General features: G+C 46.2%; 1 protein-coding gene across 1 annotated transcript in view; it reads left to right on the forward strand.

Moving 5' to 3' along the window:
- Positions 1-4,499: 4,499 nt before the first annotated feature.
- Positions 4,500-19,999, forward strand: part of LOC308184747 (uncharacterized protein) — a 370,719-nt gene continuing 355,219 nt past the window's right edge. The window contains exon 1 of the mRNA XM_080572182.1: positions 4,500-4,509. The gene's annotated coding sequence lies outside the window, so the exon portion shown is untranslated. The remainder of the gene's footprint in view (positions 4,510-19,999) is intronic.

Raw genomic sequence — 19,999 nt, forward strand, 5'->3', positions numbered from 1 at the left:
ACAGAGCCACCCCCACCTTTCCTCACCTGCCTGTCCCTTCTGAAGAGCCCATTGTAACACACCAGTCACAGGACTCTTCCTATCAGGTTTCACTTATATCACTGATGTAGCTCTGGGACTGAGCCAAGGCTTCTGGCTCTTCTTGCTTTTTCCTCATGCTGTGTACATTGGTGTACAAACATTTCAAATGTGCTTCAGTGTACCTAGTACCTCATGGAGTAGACCGAAGGATCTCACTAGCACTCAGTCCCTCAAATTTTGGTATGCCTTCCTATAGCTTATCACTGAGAAGCCTAGTTTTATCCCTTTCTCCCTTCAATTCCAGTTTAAAGCCCTATTGATCAGCCCTGCTAACTCCTGCATAAAAATCATTTTCCCCCTCTGAGAAAGGTGCATCTATCATGTGCACTATGACAATGACCCTTCTTTTTTTCTTGATGGAGGTTGTTGTGATACAGGGGGTAGGTTGACTTGCCCTAGGTATCCCCTACAACCTGGACATAGCTTTGTCCACATCATCCTTTGCCTGCCCATCAAGTTCCAGAGCCTCATAGCTGTTATGTTGTGGTGGTTTTACCCTGCTGGGCAGCTGAACTCCATGACAACCACTCTCTCACTCCCCCTCCACAAAAGGGAAAGGGGGAGGAAATACGATGAAAAGGGCTCAGGGACTGAGGTAAGGACAGGGAGATAACTCAACAACGATCATAATGGGCAAAACAGACTCAACATAGGGAGATTAATATAATTTATTGCCTATTACTAACAGGCTAGAACAGTGACAAACTAAAAGCAAACTAAAAACACCTTCCCTCTTCCCTTCACCCTCTTCTACATCCTCCCCCCGAGTGGCGCAAGGGAACAGGGAATGGGGGTTGCGATCAGTCCATAACGCTTCATCTCCACTGCTCCTTCACGGTCACTCTCTTCCCCTGCTCCACCGTGGGGTCCCTCCCTTGGGATGCAGTCCTTCTCAAACTGATCCTATGTGGGCTTCCCACAGGTAGCAGCTCTTCAAGAACTGCTCCAACATGGGTCCCCTACAGGCAGCAGCTCCTGCCAGATCACCTGCTCCTGTGTGGGCTCCCCTCCACAGGCTGCAGCTCTGGCCCGGAATCTGCTCCTGCGGGGGCTCTCCATGGGCCACAGCCTCCTTCAAGCCAAATCTACCTGCTCCATTGTGGGCTCCTCCACAGGCTGCACTGTGGAAATCTGCTCCTCTGTGGTACACCATGGGCTGCAGGGGTACAGCCTGCTCCAGCATGGTCTTCTCCCCAGGCTGCAGGGGAACTTCAGCTCTGGCGCCTGGAGCACCTCCTCCCCCTCCTTCTTCACTGACCTTCACAGAATCACAATCACAGAATTGTAGGGGTTGGAAGGGACCTCGAGAGATCATCGAGTCCAACCCCCCTGCCAAAGCAGGTTCCCTAAAGCAGGCTGCCCAGGTAGGCGTCCAGACGGGCCTTGAATATCTCCAGAGAAGGAGACTCCACAACCTCCCTGGGCAGCCTGTTCCACTGCTCCGTCACCCTCACCGTGAAGTTCTTTCGCATGTTGGTGCGGAACTTCCTGTGCTCCATCTTGTGGCCATTACCCCTTGTTCTGTCCCCACAAACCACTGAAAAGAGGTTGGCCAAATCCCTCTGTATCCCACACCTCAGGTATTTATAAATGATGTCTTTGATGTCTGCAGGGTTGTTTCTCATTCCTCACTCTCCCAAGCTGCTGTTGCAGCAGTTTTTTCCCTTTCTTAAATATGCTCTCACAGAGGCGCAACCAGCATTGCTCATTGGCTCAGCTCTGGCCAGCGGCTGGTCCCTTTTGGGGCCAGGTGAAACTGGTCCTTATCTAACATGGGGCAGCTTCTGGACTCTTCTCACAGAGGCCACCCCTGCAGCCCCCCGCTACCAAGCCCTTGCAACACAAACCCAATACATATGTAAGGACACCTGGGAAGGTGAAATAGGCAGGGAGGGGGATCGCCTGCTGCCCCTAGCAGCCATTCCCCCCTGTGTCTTACATCCCCTCATACTGCCTGGTGTCAAGGTGGTAGGGGATCTTTTGTTTCTTGTTTTGTGGCTGACCAATGCGCCTCTCTCAGGGATGGTAGAGTATGATTCCACTGGTCAAATTCGTTCTCTGACTCCCTGATGCTCCTCAACCTGCCTACCTCCTCCCGAAGCTCTGTCACCAGGCTGAGCAGTTCTTCAACCTGGGTGCACCTCCCACAGGTGTACTCGCTGCTGCCATCAGACGGACAGAAAACTCGGGAACACCCTGCAGCCTAAGACCTGGAAGGCTGCATGTTCCCTTGGGAACTCTGTCTCGGTAGCTGCATTTCTTCCTATCGCTGGTGAGGCCACAGGGGACGCAGAGGACATGGCTTTCTACCAGGTAGATACCATGATGGAGCTCCTCGAGAGCAGGTTACAACCACCATTGGAAATAGCAGTGACAGAACCCCCTCCCTGCACAAACCGCCTTGTCGTGCCGTGCCCTGTCTGCCGCACTCCTGATCGCTCATGCTCCCTAGGGGCTGGCTGCCTTTGTACATATGGGGGGGGGGGGGGGGGGGGGGAGTGGCCGCCGCTGTTCCTGGACCTGTCGAAACCTCGTCTACCACTCTCACAAAGGCTGCTGGGTGCTGGCGGCTCCCTCCCCTCCCTGGGGTTGCCTAGATGCGGGACCCCCCCCCCTCCCCCTCCCCGGTATGTCGCGATCACCTCCGCTGCAGAACACGCCTGCCCCGCAGCTTCGGCGATTTTTCTTTGTATATTTGTGTTCCAGTGAGATATTAGGAGTTGCAAGAACTTGGCAGTTTTAACTACTGAAATGTAAAGTATCGATACTTAATATGTCTCCATGCTTCTTTGCTTCAGTAAATTAGGCAGGACTCATGGGACAGCTGACATTGCTAGACGCTGTCCTCTGCTGGGCTGTATTTGGAGTCATTCGGAAGGAATAGATACAACAGTGTGTGGTGTGGTTCAAATGCTACAGGAGACACTGTCTCAGGCTGACTGCAGGCTTAGGCAGATGTCATCATCAGTCATCCTGCGGATGTTGTGATCCATGAACAGGAGGGATAGGAATCTGCTCTGATGTGTTCATGTACAATACATTTTTTGTGCTTCCAAAAATAAAAAATAAAATAAAAAAATGAGCCTCTGGGCAGGGACAGGTCTCTCTATGGAGCATCAGCAGCAAACCCTGACAGATGCTGTCCAGTTTTTACTTTGGTCAGAGCAACAGCATGGGCACCAAAGCTCTCCATGTGCACACTTGGATAACCAGTCCTGAGGCAGTTTGAAGCCTACTCTGACCTTTCAATTTATCTCTGTAAACACAAAAGTGTTGATTTTTTTTTTTTTTTAAACAAGTTTACTGGCTGCAGTGGAATGGCTGCTTTTGAAACTCTCTAAGAAAGCTAGAGATCTTTTCTTTACGAAAATAAGAAATCAGTAGGATATGAGTTAGAAGTAGAAGAACTGAGGAAGAGAAGGGCAGAACTAATGCGAATAAGAGTTGAAGGATGATCTAGTGTATAAACCCAGTTCGTTGCCAACTCCACCCTTTAAATGGCATTTACTGCTAGGGAAATTGGACTGATTCTAGCATTAGGAAAATCCTCCTAAAATAGCTCTGGGCCTTACAAAAGTTGCAGTTTCCTCTCCCAATAATTGATGCTGTGGTGGCGACCTCCATCTGGTACTTAAGAGTTGCAGTCAACACATCTGCTGAGGGGAAGAAGGCAACTTTTTCCCTTTGCTCAGTTTCTTGCCTTGGTCCAAGGACTGAAAAATTATTTGCTAAGTTTGAGCACTTTTTGAAAGGGACCGTGTCCCCTATCCTAGCAACTTGGAAATGAAACTGCAACCTATGTTGACTCAGGTTTTTAAGAAGTGTAAATGAAGAGGAACTACTTTAAGAGTAATTGGGTATTGGTCTAAGTTGCATTATTGCCATTGAATGTGAGTTTATTTCATCCTGTTTACTAAATAGGGAGTATAGCCAGGGCAACATTCATGACATGCTCTGTATGGATCTGTGAACATGAGAGTGAAATTAGCATTCAGAAGACAACTGTTTGAAGGTGGCTTGAGAACTGAAAAAGCATGTTTCAGACTGCAGTCTGGATGATAATACACTTCAGCATCTGCAGAATGAACATTATGCAAAATTTGCTACTTTGGTTTAAACTGGTCTCAGCAAGAGTATTTGTGATATCATTTGTATAGATCTTACCCTGATGAGTGAAAGCATAATGGTGTAAATATTAATAGCCAGCAGTGATTCTGACAAGCTTCATAACAACAAGGTATGATTTAATAGCTTAGTGGGTAGTATTGGTGATAGGAGGACGGTTGGACTAGATGATCTTGTAGGTCCTTTCCAACCTTGTGTTTCTATGATTCTATGATTCAACCTTAATTTTGTGTGAAGTATACTTAAAAATACAAATACTATTAGCCCTATTAGCCTTTTATGCTCAGCTGTAGTGCAAGGATAGTTGAAATCAGTTTACTTGGGGAAAAAGTAGAGAATTACAATTCTGAGACAAGATGAAAGTTCTACTTTCCACATATAAAGAAAAAAAAAAGTGTGGGGTGAATGGAAATAAGGAGGGGAATATAAAAGGAACTTTCTAGATCAGAGTTAGTCTTCTGCTGTCCCAGGTATAAACTGTTGATAAACATAGTCTAATAACCAATTTTTGTTGTTGTTGCGTACTGTGATGTTCTTGCAGAAATCTTTTATATGGAAAATTGTGGTCTGACAGAATGCAGATGGACTGAATAATACATTGTTTTTTCATGTCTCTCCACAGGTCACTTCTTTCTGAAAGGAACATTTCTTATTGAGAGTGATACTGGATGTTGCAGGTAACATTGAACAAAAATATTTCCCTGGTTACTTTTGCCTGCACTTTTATCTGTGGCTAGCTTCACTGTTTTTGTTTAAGTCAGTTCCCTCTTTTGTGTGCATCTGTCACATAGCAGGAGAGACGTTTCTGTAAATAAGCTTCACAAGTCATTTAGGAGATGTGTAGGAAACACAGAACTGCTTTTAAATGACTTTTGAAAATTGTCTAGATTTTAAGCTGACTCTGCCCTTTCAACAGATGCTCAAAACAGTGACTGCTCTATTGCCTCAGCACACCATCTTGGGATAACACATCAGCCAGTCTGACGGAATATTTTATGTAGAGTTACTACTTCCCATGAGTCAGTAAAAGGCAATTACATCCGCAAAGAAAACAGCATCATTCATGTCTCTTGCTGCCCTCATGACTAGAAGTGGTATGTTTAGGGTGGGTCATGTTAGTCCTAATAATTGTATGGATCTACAGAAATGATGGAACTTTTGCTGGTAAAATACAAAAGACTGAACAATTAAATATTTTTCGATGTTTGGAGCATATGAGTAAAACCCAAACTTATTTCACGTTACAAGGTAAGAAAACGCATCCTATTACAGCAGTAACTCAGGAGCATGTTATCCATCAGAGCTAGATTTAAAGTATCACATTCAGATAACTTGAATTCAGTGTTTATATTCAAGCTTCTTGAGCAGCTATCTGGATTGTTACTATTTGTTTTCAATAAATTTGAAACCAGGAAAGACAATCTAGATGACTTGACAAACTTAAGAGTACTGTCAGTAAAAAGGGTAAATAGGATGATCCAGATGATTGATTACTGGTCATCAGTCTAGCATCTATGTAGGCAAAAAATATATAACTGATATCAGTTCAATCAGTAAGCTATTAAAGGAAATCAGCAGAACTAATGTAGGTCAATATGGATATATGAAAAATAGATCTGACCTCAGTTTTATTAGATAACACACTTGATAAAGCATGTAGTGTTAACATAATAATAGTGTTTATGTAGTTCTTAGACTTCTTCCAGACATTTTGACTTACTACTGCATGACATTTTTTATGTCTTGCTAATTTAGTCAATATGACCTGTTAATTAATAGAATATTGGTTAACTGACAGTTGAAAACAAAACAGCAAATGGAGGAATCTGACTGAGCATATTAGGGTTATTTTAAGGATTGATTTTGGCCACATGATATTTAAAGTTTGTTTTAAATGACATCAAAGTTTGCACAAAATTAATAATAATAGCTCATAGATGACCCAAAAGATTGGGGATGTAATATGCAACAAAGATAAATCAACAATGCAGATGACTTTGTTTAATAAGTTGGGTGCAAGCAGACAAGTGTTTTGTGGCTAACTATTAAGTAATACATCTGTGAACAGTGAAAGCAGACTGTCCTTTTGTTGTGGTTTAACCCGGCCAGCAGCTAAGCATCACACAGCTGTTTGCTCACCCTCCCCCCTCCCTCTCTGGGATGGGGGAGAGAAACGGGAAAGTGAAGCCTGTGGGTTGAGATAGAGACAGTTTATTAAGACAGAAAAAAAATAACAATGATAATAGTACTACTAATAATGTGTACGAAACAAATGATGCACAATGCAATTGCTCACCACCCGCTGACCGATGCCCAGCCTATCCCCGAGCAGCCGGCCCCCACACCCCGGCCAGCCACCCCTATATATTGTTTAACATGACGTCAGATGGTATGGAATACCCCTTTGGCCAGTTTGGGTCAGCTGTCCTGGGTCTGTCCCCTCCCAGCTCCTGCTGCACCCCTAGCCTGCTCGCTGGCAGGACAGAGCGAGAAGCTGAAAAGTCCTTGGCTTAGTATAAGCACTGCTCTGCAACAATTAAAACATCAGTGTGTTATCAACATTCTTCTCATCCTAATCCAAAACATAGCACTCTACCAGCTACTAGGAGGAAAATTAACTCTATCCTAGCTGAAACCAGGACACCTTTTTACCTGTCCATTTAGTCTGCTCACCAAATACCAGAGCTCAGGAAAGAACAGAGAAGACACCCAAATTTGGGACCACTGAAGGTCAGTTGAACAAGGTGTTTTCAAAATACAGTTCGCTAGAAAACACAGCCTTTTGTTTTAGGGGATTCTAAGCCTCCAATTTGTTTTTCTGGGATTCTTTGTGTATCATGGCTCTAATCATCTCTAAAACATGCTTTACATTACATGCTTTAACAACTTTTTTAGGGCATCTCTTTTTTCTCAATTACTCTTAAGTAATTCTGTAATATTCCCATGCTATAGATTTACTCTGCTTTTTAACTTTGAGCCAGTCTTTCTAAATATTTGTCTTTTACCATAGGTGTTTCATTGCTTCTGTTGTTCTTTCTCTGCCTTGCATAGCCTTTTCACATGTATATATTTGCTATCATTCAAGATTACACTTTCATCTAATCATCAGCAGTTTTGCAGATCATGTTTATCCCCTGCGTAGACAATCTCCATGTCAGAGGATCTTTTCTCTCTCTAACTGGCCCAACTTATGCAAAGCAGCTTTAAAACAAGTGGTTCTCACCAAAAAAGTATGTGCTCTTCTTTTGTGGAATCATTCCTCTTTGTCTCTCACAGATTCACTAGTATCGGTGTTAGAGCATTACAAAATTGCTCCAGATCATTTCTGGACAAGTGTATTGGTACAGCTGTAACAAATAAGGGAATAAAACCATGTCTGCAGATAATTCCCATGGTCTAATTATCAGTCACATTATGGCAAAGTTAATGATGCTGTTGCCTTTTTCATCTTCAGAAAACTGTGTTTTGCTGGACCTAAGAAGAACTGAAAATGGTGGTTGGAATTTTTCTTCTGTTAATGAGTTTTTATTTGGGGATTTGGAGGAGAAATAAAGAGATGCAGAAGGATTTATCAAGGAATGTAACAATGAACTCCTAAATATGGTGTTTTGGTCAAAAAGCCTTGTAGTTCTTGGCTATATAGAGAGAAATCTCTAGGGACTACAATGACAATACTAGTTCTATGCTTGGCACTGAAACAATTTTTGTTGGAGTTTTCTTTGTCCAGTTTAGGATTCAAGGAGACTGTTGATAAACAGAAAACATTGAGAGAAGAGCCAGAAAAAATCATTGATTCATGTAGCATAGGATGAGGGATGCAAGGAGTTTTTTCTGTTTGTTTTGTCAAACAGAAAAGTATATTGACTGAAGTCCAAAAGTATCTGCAATGAAAATAGAAACTTAATACCTGGCTTTTCTATCTAGCTGGCAAAGACATAACAAGATCCAATTGCTGGCATTGAAGCTGAACAAAATCAAACTTGAATTGAGTGGTACAATTTTCCCTAAATAATGGGTAGCTAACCATTGGAACAGTTTGATTTGAATTATAATGAGTTTTCCATCTGTACTAGTTTTAACCTCAACAGATGTCTTTCTTAAAAGACATTTTCTAGCTGAACTCAGAAGTAGTTTAGGAAATCTCAGGGACTTCTGTTACAAAATGGATCAGCCCCAGATGGTCACAAATAGATGTTTTAGCTTATCTCTGGTGGGGACCACACTGGTTTTGTTTCTTCCTTCAGCTCTGCTGTGGACTTACTTCATGCTTCATTTTTTTTGCCTATGGATGCTAACAGTTGTACTGTAGCATCAATGCACCCGCAAAAGTTTAAGAAAAGGCATAATCATCTATCTAAATGGTATAGTGTGGCAAGGGATTCAGACTAGAGAAAAGCCTGTCCCAAAGATGTACACAAAGGACAGCATGTGGAATTTTAATACTCCCTTTTCTTGCTTATTCCAGTTTCTGAGCAACAGTCTTGTGAATTAACAGTTCATCTACTATATAAGCTTGCAGTCATATACATAAGGTGGAATACTGTTTTGTATTAACAGTCCTAGTATCAACTGCTGTATTCCTGCATGACTTTAACTGCACCAAGGATATATCCATATGGATCACATGATCTTTTGGCTTGTCTAAAACTCACTATTTGTGTTTAGGCTCTTTTAAAGTGATATATAGTCCTAAAGGAAAAAATGCAAAAGTAATTAGTAACATTAGTTTATCATTATTTCATAGAATCATATCATAGAATCATATCATAGAATCATATCATAGAATCTAAGAACGGCTTGGGTTGGAAGGGACCTTAAATATCATCTAGTTCCAACACCCCTGCCATGGGCAGAGAAACCTTCCACTAGACCAGGTTGCCCAGGGCCCCATCCAACCTGGCCTTGAACACCTCCAGGGATGGGGCATCCACAACTTCTCTGGGAAACTTGTTCCAGCTCCTCACCACCCTCTGAGTGAAGAATTTCCTCCTAACCTCTGATCTAAATCTATCCTCTTTCAGAAAGCCATTTCCCCCTTGTCCTATCACTATCTGCCAATGTAAAAAGTCGCTCTCCATCTTTTTTATAAGTCCCCTTTAAGTACTGAAAGGCTGCAATGAGGTCTCCTCAGAGCCTTCTCTTCTCCAGGCTGAACAACCCCAACTCCCTCAGCCTTCCTTCATAGGAGAGGTGTTCCAGCCCTCTGATCAACTTTGTGGCCCTCCTCTAGACCCACTCTAACAGGTGGGGGCCACAGAGATGAACACAGTAGTCCAGGTGGGGCCTCACAAGGGCAGAGCAGAGGGGGACAATCACCTCCCTTGACCTGCTGGTCACTCCTCTTTTGAAGCAGTCCAGGATGCAGTTGGCCTTCTGGGCTGCAAGCGTGCACTGCTGGCTTAGGTCGAGCTTTTCGTCCAGCAGAATCCCCAAGTTTTCTCTGCAGGGTTGCTCTTAAGGAGTTCTCCCAGTCTGTACTCATGTCTGGGATTGCCCCGACCCAGGTGCAGCACCTTGCACTTGGACTTGTTGAACCTCATTAGGTTCACATGAGCCCACTTCTCTAGCTTGTCCAGGTCCCTTTGGATGGCATCCCTTCCTTGTGTTGTATCAACTGCACCACTCAGCCTGGTGTCATCTGAAAACTTGCTGAGGGTGCACTCAATCCCATTGTCTATATAGTTGATAAAGATATTAAACAGTACTGGTCCCAGGACAGATCCCTGAGGGACAACACTCATCACCAGCCTCCACCTGGACATAGAGCCATTGACCACCACTCTCTGGGTGCGACCTTCAAGCCAATTCCGTATCCACTGAATCTACCTTGGTCCACCCTTCAAATCCATATCCCTCCAATTTGGAGATCAGGACGTCATTAGGGTCTGTGTCAAAGACCTTACAGAAGTCCAGACACGACACTGGTTGTTCTTCCCTTGTCAACTGATGCAGTAACTCCGTTGTAGAAGGCCACCAGATTGGTCAGGCACGATTTGCCCTTGGTAAAGCCATGCTGGCTGTCCTGGATCATCTCCTTGTCCTGCATGTGCCTTAACATTGCCTCCAGGAGGATTCGTTTCATGATCTTCGCAGGCACAGAAGTGAGGCTCACTGGTCTGTAGTTCCAGGGGTCCTTCTTTCTACCCTTTTTAAAATAAAGGGGAGCGATGTTTCCCTTTTTCCAGTCACCAGGGACTTTGCCTGACTGCCAGGAATTTTCAAATGTGATGGAGAGAGGCTTGGTGACTACATCAGCCAGTTCCCTCAGGACTCTGGAATGTCATCAGGCCCCATAGACTTGTACTTGTTTATTTTCATCAGGTGATCTCAGACTTGCTCTTTGCTTACAGTGGGAGGACTTTGCTCCCCCAGCCCTCATCTACAGGTTCAGGGAAACAAGAGATTTGGGAAGTCTAACTGGCAGTGAAGACTGAAGCAAATAAGTTGTTGAGTACCTCAGCCTTCTCCATGTCTGTTGTTACCAGTTCTCCCTTCTCATTTATCAGAGGGGGTACATTCTCCTTGGCCTTTCTTTTCTGAGCAATGTATCTATAGAATCCCTTCCCGTTATTCTTTGCATCCCTTGCCACACTCAGTTCCATCCATGCCTTGGGTTTTCTTATACCATCCCTGCACATCCAGATAGCATCCCTCTACTCTTGCCAGGCCACATGTCCCTGCTTCCACTGCCTGGGCATTTCCTTCTTGCATCTCAGTTTGATCAGCCATGCTGGTTTCCTGCCCTCCCTGCTTGCTTTCTTACACAGGAGGATGGAGAGTTCTTGTGCTCTAAGGAAAACATCCTTAAAGAGTTGCCAGCTCTGTTCAGCTTCTTTGTCCCTAAGGACAGTGTTCCAGGGGATCTTGTCTACTAGGTCTTTAAACAGCTTGAATTTTGCTCTTCGGAAGTTCAGGGTCCTGACTTTTATCTTTTCCAGGCCCATATTCCTCGAGATCACAAACTCAACCAGAGCATGGTCACTGCATCCCAGACTGCCTCCAATCTTAACCTCTTTAATGAGTTCATGTGCATTGGTGAGCACCAGGTCCAGTAATGCTTCTCCTCTGGTTGGTTTATCTAATGCCTGGACCAGGAAGTTATCCTCGACACACTCCAGGATTTCTTACAGCTTGCTGTGTTGCTTTTCTATCAGACATCCATGTGGTTGAAATCCCCCATCAGGATGAGAACCTGCAAGTGCGTTGCTTCTTGTAGCTGAAGCAAGAAGGCTTTGTCAACAGGCTTCTCTTGATCAGGCAGCCTGTAGTAGACCCCAACCACAAGGTGTCCTTTATTGGTCCTTTCCTTAATTTTTACCCACAAGCTCTCAACATGTTTGTGTCTGTTTCTCAGATGCATATCTTTGCAATCTATCCATTTCTTATCATAGAGGTCAACACTCCCACCCCTCCTTCCCTGCTTCTCTCTTCTGAAAAGCTTGTAGCCCTTGATTGCAGCATTCCAGTTAAGTGATTCATCCCACCACATTTCTGTGATTGCAATGAGTTCATAGTTTTCTAATTGCACTATGGTTTCCAACTCTCACGTATTTCCCTGTTGCTTCCTAAAGTATCAGTGTTCCCTGGTTCTTCAATATACACAGAGTTCTATAGAAACTGGCATCATCCCTTTGGCTACGTTTTGAACAACTGTTGTGGTTTAGCCCCAGCAGGCAGCTAAGTGCCACACAGCTGATCACTCACTCTCCCCAGGTGCAATGGCAGGGGAGAATCAGAGAGGTAAAAGTGCAAGAACTCATGGGATGAAATAAAGACAGTTACCTAGGTAAAGCAAAAGCTGTGCACACAAGCAAAGCAAAACAAGGAATTGATTTGCTACTGCCCATCGGCAGGCAGGTGTTCAGCCACTTTCAGGAAAGCAGGGCTCATCACATGTAACAGTTTCATAGGAAGACAAACGTCATCACTCTGAACATCCCCCTCCTTCTTTCTTCTTTACCCCAGCTTTTCTTGATGAGCATGACCATCATATCATCTTGATGACCATCATATGGTATGGAATATCCCTTTGGTCAGCCTGAGTCACCTGTCCTGGCTGTGTCCCCTTTCAGCTTCTGGTACACCCCCATCCTCCTTGCTGGCAGGGCAGCACGAGAAGCAGAAAAGTCCTTGGCTCTATGAAAACACTGCTCTGCAACAACTAAAAATATCAGTATGTTATCACCACTCTAGGAGTCTCCTGGATTGCTTATGGCAAACCAATTCCCTCTTTGTGTGTAGAAAACTAAAATGATGTCTTTGCATGGCTGAAAACTTCCTTTCTGCAAGTAATAAAAAAATGCAAAGATCCCTTACAATGGTTACTTCAGACTTCTAGCAGCTTGGGGCAAAAACACATTTTCAGAAGGGCAACATCCTGTCTCTGACGACTATGAAGCCTCTTTGAACTCGACCACTTGACCTGAATGTGAAGTTATACAAAAGGGACCTCTCTGCAGTGACAAGTACTTGGAAACAGAATATAATTACATAATAAATTCAAAATAAGTTGGGGAGCAACTTGAAGGACTTGAAGGCTTTTTGAGCAAGTTTGCAGATACCAAATTGGGTGGAGCTGTTGACTCCCTCGAGGGTGGTGAGGCCTTGCAGAGAGATCTAGACAAATTAGAGAGCTGGGCAATCACCAACAATATGAAGTTTAACTAGAGCAAGTGCTGGATTCTGCACCCGGGAAGGGGCAACCCTGGCTATACATACATACTAGGGGACAAGAGGCTGGAGAGGAGCCCTGCAGAAAGGGATCTGGGGGTTTTGGTTGACAGCAAGCTGAACATGCGCCAGCAGTGTGCCCTGGCAGCCAGGAGGGCCAACCGTATCCTGGGGTGCATCAAGAACTGCATTGCTAGCCGGTCAAGGGAAGTGATTGTCCAGCTCTACTCTGCGCTGGTGTGGTTTCACCTTGAGTACTGTGTGCAGTTTTGGGCACCACAGTATAAGAAAGATATAAAACTGTTGGAGAGTGTCCAAAGGAGGGCTATGAAGATGGTGAAGGGCCTAGAGAGGAAGACATATGAGGAGCGGCTGAAGTCACTTGGACTGTTCAGCGTGGAGAAGAGACTGAGGGGAGACCTCATTATGGCCTACAGCTTCCTCATGAGGGGGAGCAGAAGGATGAGCACTGATCCCTTCTCTCTGGTGACAGTGATAGGACCCGAGGAAATGTCTTGAAGCTGCGACAGGGGAGGTTTAGTCTGGACATCAGGAAAAGGTTCTTTACCAAGAGGGTGGTTGGGCACTGGAACAGGCTCCCTAGGAAACTGGTCACAGCAATGAGCCTGCTGGAGTTCAAGAAGCGTTTGTACAATACTCTCAGACACATGATCTGTTTTTTTTTTGTTGTTTTTTTTGGGTGGTCCTTTGGGGACCCAGGAGTTGTACTTGATGATCCTTGTGGGTCCCTTACAACTCAGGTATTTTATGATTCTATGAGCATGTTTTAATGAGATCAGCATTCCAAGTAGTCCCTAACAAGAACTGGATGTTTGTATCTCTGCTGCCATGCATTTTTCCATCAATCTGAATTTTTTATTAAATTTTCTCCAAGCTGAAGCCTTATATCTGATAGCAATCCTTCTTACCAACTTTTTGGTGCAAAGTTGGCTGTGGTATCCTATGCAAGCCTTACAAATCTTTAAATACTTTGATACCAGTGAGGAAGGGATGTGTTTTGGTTTTTTAAACCACAGAGAGGTCTTTGTGTTTTCCTGTCTCGTGATGCAGAAGCTAATAAATTAAATGATTTAAGAAATCAACAGAAAGAAGAGTGACAGTAGTGCCATGAAGGTAGTAATTAGCACTGGTCACCTCGTCATTATAGACCTGACCAGGAGGAAGCTGTGCTAATTGCTGACCTAGATATCAGTAGCTCCAGGAATTAGCCTCTATTCAGATGAAGTGAGTTTCTAACTAAACTCCCAAATAGTTATATTTTACTACTGAGGAGATTATTGATTCACTTTTAGGAGTAGCTTTTCTCTTTTATATTCTCATCAGACTGCCTCATGTGTTCTTTGTAGTTTCACTGGTCACTATTCATTGAGGACTACTTGTGATGTGTTGCTGCTTCCTCATCCATCTTTGAATCAGCTGTTTGATTATACTTAAAAAAAACAAACAAAAAACAAACAAAAAACACCTACTTTGGAAATCTACAGCTAAGCAAAGCATCCAATTTCCAGACATGCCTTAGGTCATAGGCCTGAATACCTTGGGTGGATGTCACAATGCCTCCATGCCTTGGGAACTACAGTTTTGAATCATATGCTTTTAAGAATCATCTTTAACTTTGGAACTTGGGGTTTCCCCTTGTCCTGGTTTTGGCTAGGATAGAGTTAATTTTCCTCCTAGTAGCTGGTATGGTGCTGTGTTGGGAATTTAGGATGAGAATAATGTTGATAACACACTGATGTTTTAGTTGTTGTAAAGAAGTGCTTACACTAAGCCAAGGACTTTTCAGCGTCTCGCTCTGTCCTGCCAGTGGGCAGGCTGAGGGTGCAGCAGAAGCTGGGAAGGGACAGACCCAGGACAGCTGACCCAAACTGGCCAAAGGGGTATTCCATACCATCTAATGTCATGCTCAACAATTAATATGGGGTGGCTGGCCAGGGTGGGGGGAACGGTGTTCGGGGATAGGCTGGGCATCGGTCAGCGGGTGGCGGGCAATCGTGCATCACTTGTTTCGTACACATTATTATCAGTAGTACTATTATCATTATTATTATTTTTTTCCTTTCTTTTCTGTCCTAATAAACTGTCTCTATCTCAACCCACAAGCTTTCATTTTTTTTTCCCCGATTCTCTCCCCCATCTCACAGAGAGGGGGCAGGGTGAGCGAACAGATGTGTGGTGCTTGGCTGCCGGCCAGGTTAAACCACAACAGCCCACCATGGTAAAGACTCTGCGTGGCAACTCTAAGACAAGAGGCTCCAAGGTGCAACTGTTGTGAGATGGAGGCTTAGTACCTCATGCCTCCACAGTTGATTTTTGCCTTCTCCTATAGGAGTCTTGTGTCTTCTTCTTGATCACTCGCCGAGGTGATTGGCTCTGGGGCAGACATGTTCTGCAGTGGAGCGGGGGATCGCAGCGTGCAGGGGGTTTTCTGCTTTGAGGCAGCCCTCATGAGTGCAGCTGACAAGGCTTGAGCAGAGCCAGAAGCACCCCCCCCCCCCCCATCGTACAAAGGCTCCCCTAGGGAGCGCAAGCGACCAGAAGCGCAGCGTGCAGGGCGTCAGGTGGCAGTTTGTGCAGGGAGGGCACAAACTCCCTCCCCACTCAGGAGACTGGCTCACCTATCGGCTGCCTCCCAGATGGCAAACCGAGCCATGGTCTCCACCAGCGTCTCCACCAGCGTCTTTTTGGTGCTCGCCAAAAAGACTGTGGCAACCCAGACTGCCTGCCTGCCCATACATGCGGCTGTTCAGGTCTCTGGCTGCAGGGAGTGCCTGAGCCTTTTGCTACCAATGGAGGGTGACGGAGATACTGACTGCATGAGGTGAGAGCAGGTGGAGGATCTGATCAGACTGGTGAGATCAGCCTGAGAGAAAGGCACTGGGGTGATACACCCCAAATAGTGATTGACCCCCCCCGCCCTGTCGCTGTCGGGCAGAGGGAGGGGACCTGAGATGGAGAGGAATGGAAACAGGTCCCTGCTCAGCGTCACAGGTGAGCCCCCTCCCTACCTGCCTCACCTCCCCAGGTGCCCTTCCACAATAGGTTTGGTGCCCTGGAGCTTGAGGGACAGGGCAGTGAGGATGTGGGGGAAGGTCCACACAGGAGGCTGAAGTTGACTCCATGCCTCAAAACTTCCTCCACCAAGAAGGAAAGAAGGGTCATTGTTGTAGGTGACTCCCTTCTGAGAGGAACAGAGGGCCCCATATGTCGGCTGGATCCTACCCGTAGGGAAGTCTGCTGCCTACATGGGGCCCGGGTCAGGGACACTACCAGGAAACTTCCCGACCTTCTTTGCCCAAGGCAAGTCCTGCCTGACCAACCTCATCTCCTTCTATGACCGGTGTTGTGGTTTAACCCGGCTGGCAGCTAAACACCACACAGCCGTTCGCTCACCCTCCCCCCTCCCTCTCTGGGATGGGGGAGAGAAACAGGAAAGTGAAGCCTGTGAGTTGAGATAAAGACAGTTTATTAAGACAGGAAAATAATAATAATAATAATAATAATAGTGATAATGATAATAGTATTAATAATAATAATGTGTAAGAAACAAGTGATGCACAATGCAATTGCTCACCACCCGCTGACCGATGCCCAGCCTATCCCCGAGCAGCCGGCCCCCCCACCCCGGCCAGCCACCCCTATATATTGTTTAGCATGACGTCAGATGGTATGGAATACCCCTTTGGCCAGTTTGGGTCAGCTGTCCTGGGTCTGTCCCCTCCCGGCTCCTGCTGCACCCCTAGCCTGCTCGCTGGCAGGACAGATCGAGAAGCAGAAAAGTCCTTGGCCTGGTGTAAGCACTGCTCTGCAACAATTAAAACATCAGCATGTTATCAGCGCTCTTCTCATCCTAATCCAAAACATAGCACCCTACCAGCTACTAGGAGGAAAATTAACTCTGTCCTAACTGGAACCAGGACAACCGGGTAACCCACCTGGTAGATGAGGGAAAGGCCGTTGACATAATCTACCTAGACTTCAGCAAGGCCTTTGACACGGTCTCCCACAGTATTCTCCTGGAGAAGCTGGCAGCCCATGGCTTGGACAGGTACACTCTTTGCTGGGTTAAAAACTAGCTGGACAGCCGAGCCAAGAGAGTGGTGGTGAATGGAGTGAAATCCAGCTGGCGACTGGTGGTGAGTGGTGTTCCCCAGGGGTCGGTGTTGGGGCCCACCTTCTTTCATATATTTCTTGATGATTTGGATGAGGGAATGGAGTGCACTCTCAGTAAGACTGCAGATGACACCAAGTGTGCGGGAACTGTCGATCTGCCGGAAGGTAGGAAGGCCCTGCAGAGGGACCTGGACAGGTTGGATCGATGGGCAGAAGCCAATGGGATGAGGTTCAGCATGGCTAGGTGCCGGGTCCTGAACTTTTGCCACAACAACCCCATGCAACGCTACAGGGTTGGGGCAGAGTGGCTGGAAAGCTGTGCAGAGGAAAAGGATCTGGGGGTGTTGGTCGATGCTCGCCTGAACATGAGCCGGCAGTGTGCCCAGGTGACCAAGAAGGCCAAGGGCCTGGAATACTGTAACAAGCAGGATCAGGGAGGTGATCATCCCCCAGTACTCTGCTCTGATGATGCAGCACCTCAGGTACTGTGTTCACTTTTGGGCCCCTCACTTCAAGAAAGACATCGAGGCCCTGGAGCGTGTCCAGAGAAGGTCAGCAAAGCAGGTGAAGGGTCTGGAACACAAGTCTTATGAGGAGCGGCTGAGGGAACTGGGGTTGTTTAGTCTGGAGAAGAGGAGGCTCAGGGGAGACCTTATTGCCCTCTACAACTACCTGAAAGGAAGGCGTGGAGAACTGGGGGTTGGTCTCTTCTCCCAGATAACCACCGATAGGACTAGAGGGAATGGCCTCAAGTTATGCCAGGGAGGTTTACGCTGGAAATAAGGAGACATTTCTTCTCAGAAAGAGTAATCAGGTATTGGAACGGGTTGCCCAGGGAGGTGGTGGAGTCACCATCCCTGGGGGTTGTGGTGGTTTTACTCGGGTGGGTGGCCGAGCTCCACCACAACCGCTCTCTCACTCCCCCTCCTCAGAGAGGAACGGGGAGAAAATACGATGAAAAGGGCTCAAGGGTTGAGATAAGGACAGGGAGATCACACAGTAATTATCACGATGGGCAAAACAAACTCAGCATAGGGAGATAGTAAGATTTATTGCCTATTACTAACAAGCTAGAGAAGTGAGAAACAAAGGAAAGAAACCAAAAGCACCTTCCCCCCCATCCACCCTCTTCCACCTCCTCCCCCCGAGCGGCGCAGGGGAATGGGGAATAGGGGTTATGGTCAGTCTATAGCGCTTTGTCTCCACCGCTCCTTCTCGGTCACTCTCATCCCCTGTGCTGTGGGGTCCCTCCCACGGGATTCAGTCCTTTCCGAACTGATCCTGCGTGGGCTTCCCACAGGCAGCAGCTCTTCAAGAACTGCTCCAGATATGGGTCCGTACCACGGGGTCCATCCCTCAGGAGCAAACTGCTCCAACCTGGATCCCCCACGGGCAGCAGCTCCTGCCAGGTCACCTGCTCCTGCGTGGTCTCCTCTCCACGGGCTACAGGTCTGGCCCGGAATCTGCTCCGGCAGGGGTCTTCCACAGGCCGCAGCCTCTGTCAGTGCAGGACCACCTGCTCCATCGTGGTCTCCTCCATGGGCTGCAGCGTGGAACCCTGCTCCACCGTGGTAATCCATGGGCTGCAGGGGAACTCCTGCTTCACCATGGTCCTCACCACAGGCCGCAGGGGACTTCTGCTCCAGCGCCTGGAGCACCTCTCCCCCTCCTTCTTCCCTGACCTTGGCACCTGCAAGGCTGTTCCTCACTCCTCTCATTCTCCCAGCTGCTGTGTGGCGCAACATTTTTTTTTTCCCGTCTTACATCTGCTCTCACAGAGGCTCAAACAACATTGCTTATTGGCTCGGCTCTGGTCAGCACCAGGGCCCTTACCTAACATGGGGCAGCTTCTAGATTCTTCTCACAGAAGCCACCCCTATGGCCCCCTGCTACCAAAACCTTGCCATGTAAACCCACTACAGGGGTGTTTAAGGAAAGGTTGGACTTGGTCCTTAGGTTAGTGCGTGGTTACGTTATGGTTTAGTGCGTGATACTGGTGGTAGGGAGGGATGGTTGGACCAGAAGATCTTGGAGGTCTTTTCCAACGTTAATGATTCTTTCATGCACTCATCACAACGTTTGCTTGTCTGTGTGCAACAACACTTGACCATTATTTCCCCCTTTCTCATAGGCATCTGAAGAAACAAATTTTGATCTGTGTCTGTGGGAAATGGAAGCAAAACCTTCTCCATCCTCCTTTCTCCGTTTTTGCTTTCTTTCTGTCTTTGTGTTGCGTTAAAGGGGACTTAGAATCTGACATTTGCCTGTTTCAGATCCCTGCTAAGGGCTTTCACTGAAACAGTTTCACAAAGTTGAACATATGTGCAGTCCAATATTTGTCTGTTTCAGAGCCCTGACAAGGTATAGTTATGACATATACAACCTATTTGGAGGGCTTGAGCTACAAGGCCCAATCTCTGAATTTCAGCCACTCGACTGCTGCAATTATAAACTTCAGTACAATTCCAATTATAATGTTTTGGGCTATCTGAATGAGAAATATTAAAGTTTTCATATAGGATATTGACCTGTATGGGATCGTCCAGTAATCTAATGGTCCCATCCCAATTAATACACCAGTCAGTAGTCTGCATGTATTACCCGTCACCATGCTGTGGCGCTCCCCACACCCCAGGAATATGCATTCCCCATGGTGTGTTGGAGCACTGTTCCCCAGAAGGACGATAGATTGTCCCATCTGTTTCACCACCAACCTGAAACTTTAGTTGTGGCTTATCGATATTGCAATTATCTGTGGTTCCATTTTTCTTGAGAGTCCACTGTAGGACATATTTCCCTTCCTCAGTGTGCCATGTTAGGTTGGTACGTTTTCCATATAGCCTCCCAAGTTTGGTTCAGTCCCATGGTCAGTATTCCCCAAGGTATTGATGAATTGGCAGACTGGGGAAGGGGTAGGCACGCTGCGATTTGACTAACATTATGCACGTGCCCAAAAGCTTGAATTAGTTGCAATATGAGATTTAGATTC

Source organism: Anser brachyrhynchus, assembly GCF_964034855.1.
Source record: "Anser brachyrhynchus genome assembly, chromosome: W".
Classification (NCBI taxonomy): domain Eukaryota; kingdom Metazoa; phylum Chordata; class Aves; order Anseriformes; family Anatidae; genus Anser; species Anser brachyrhynchus.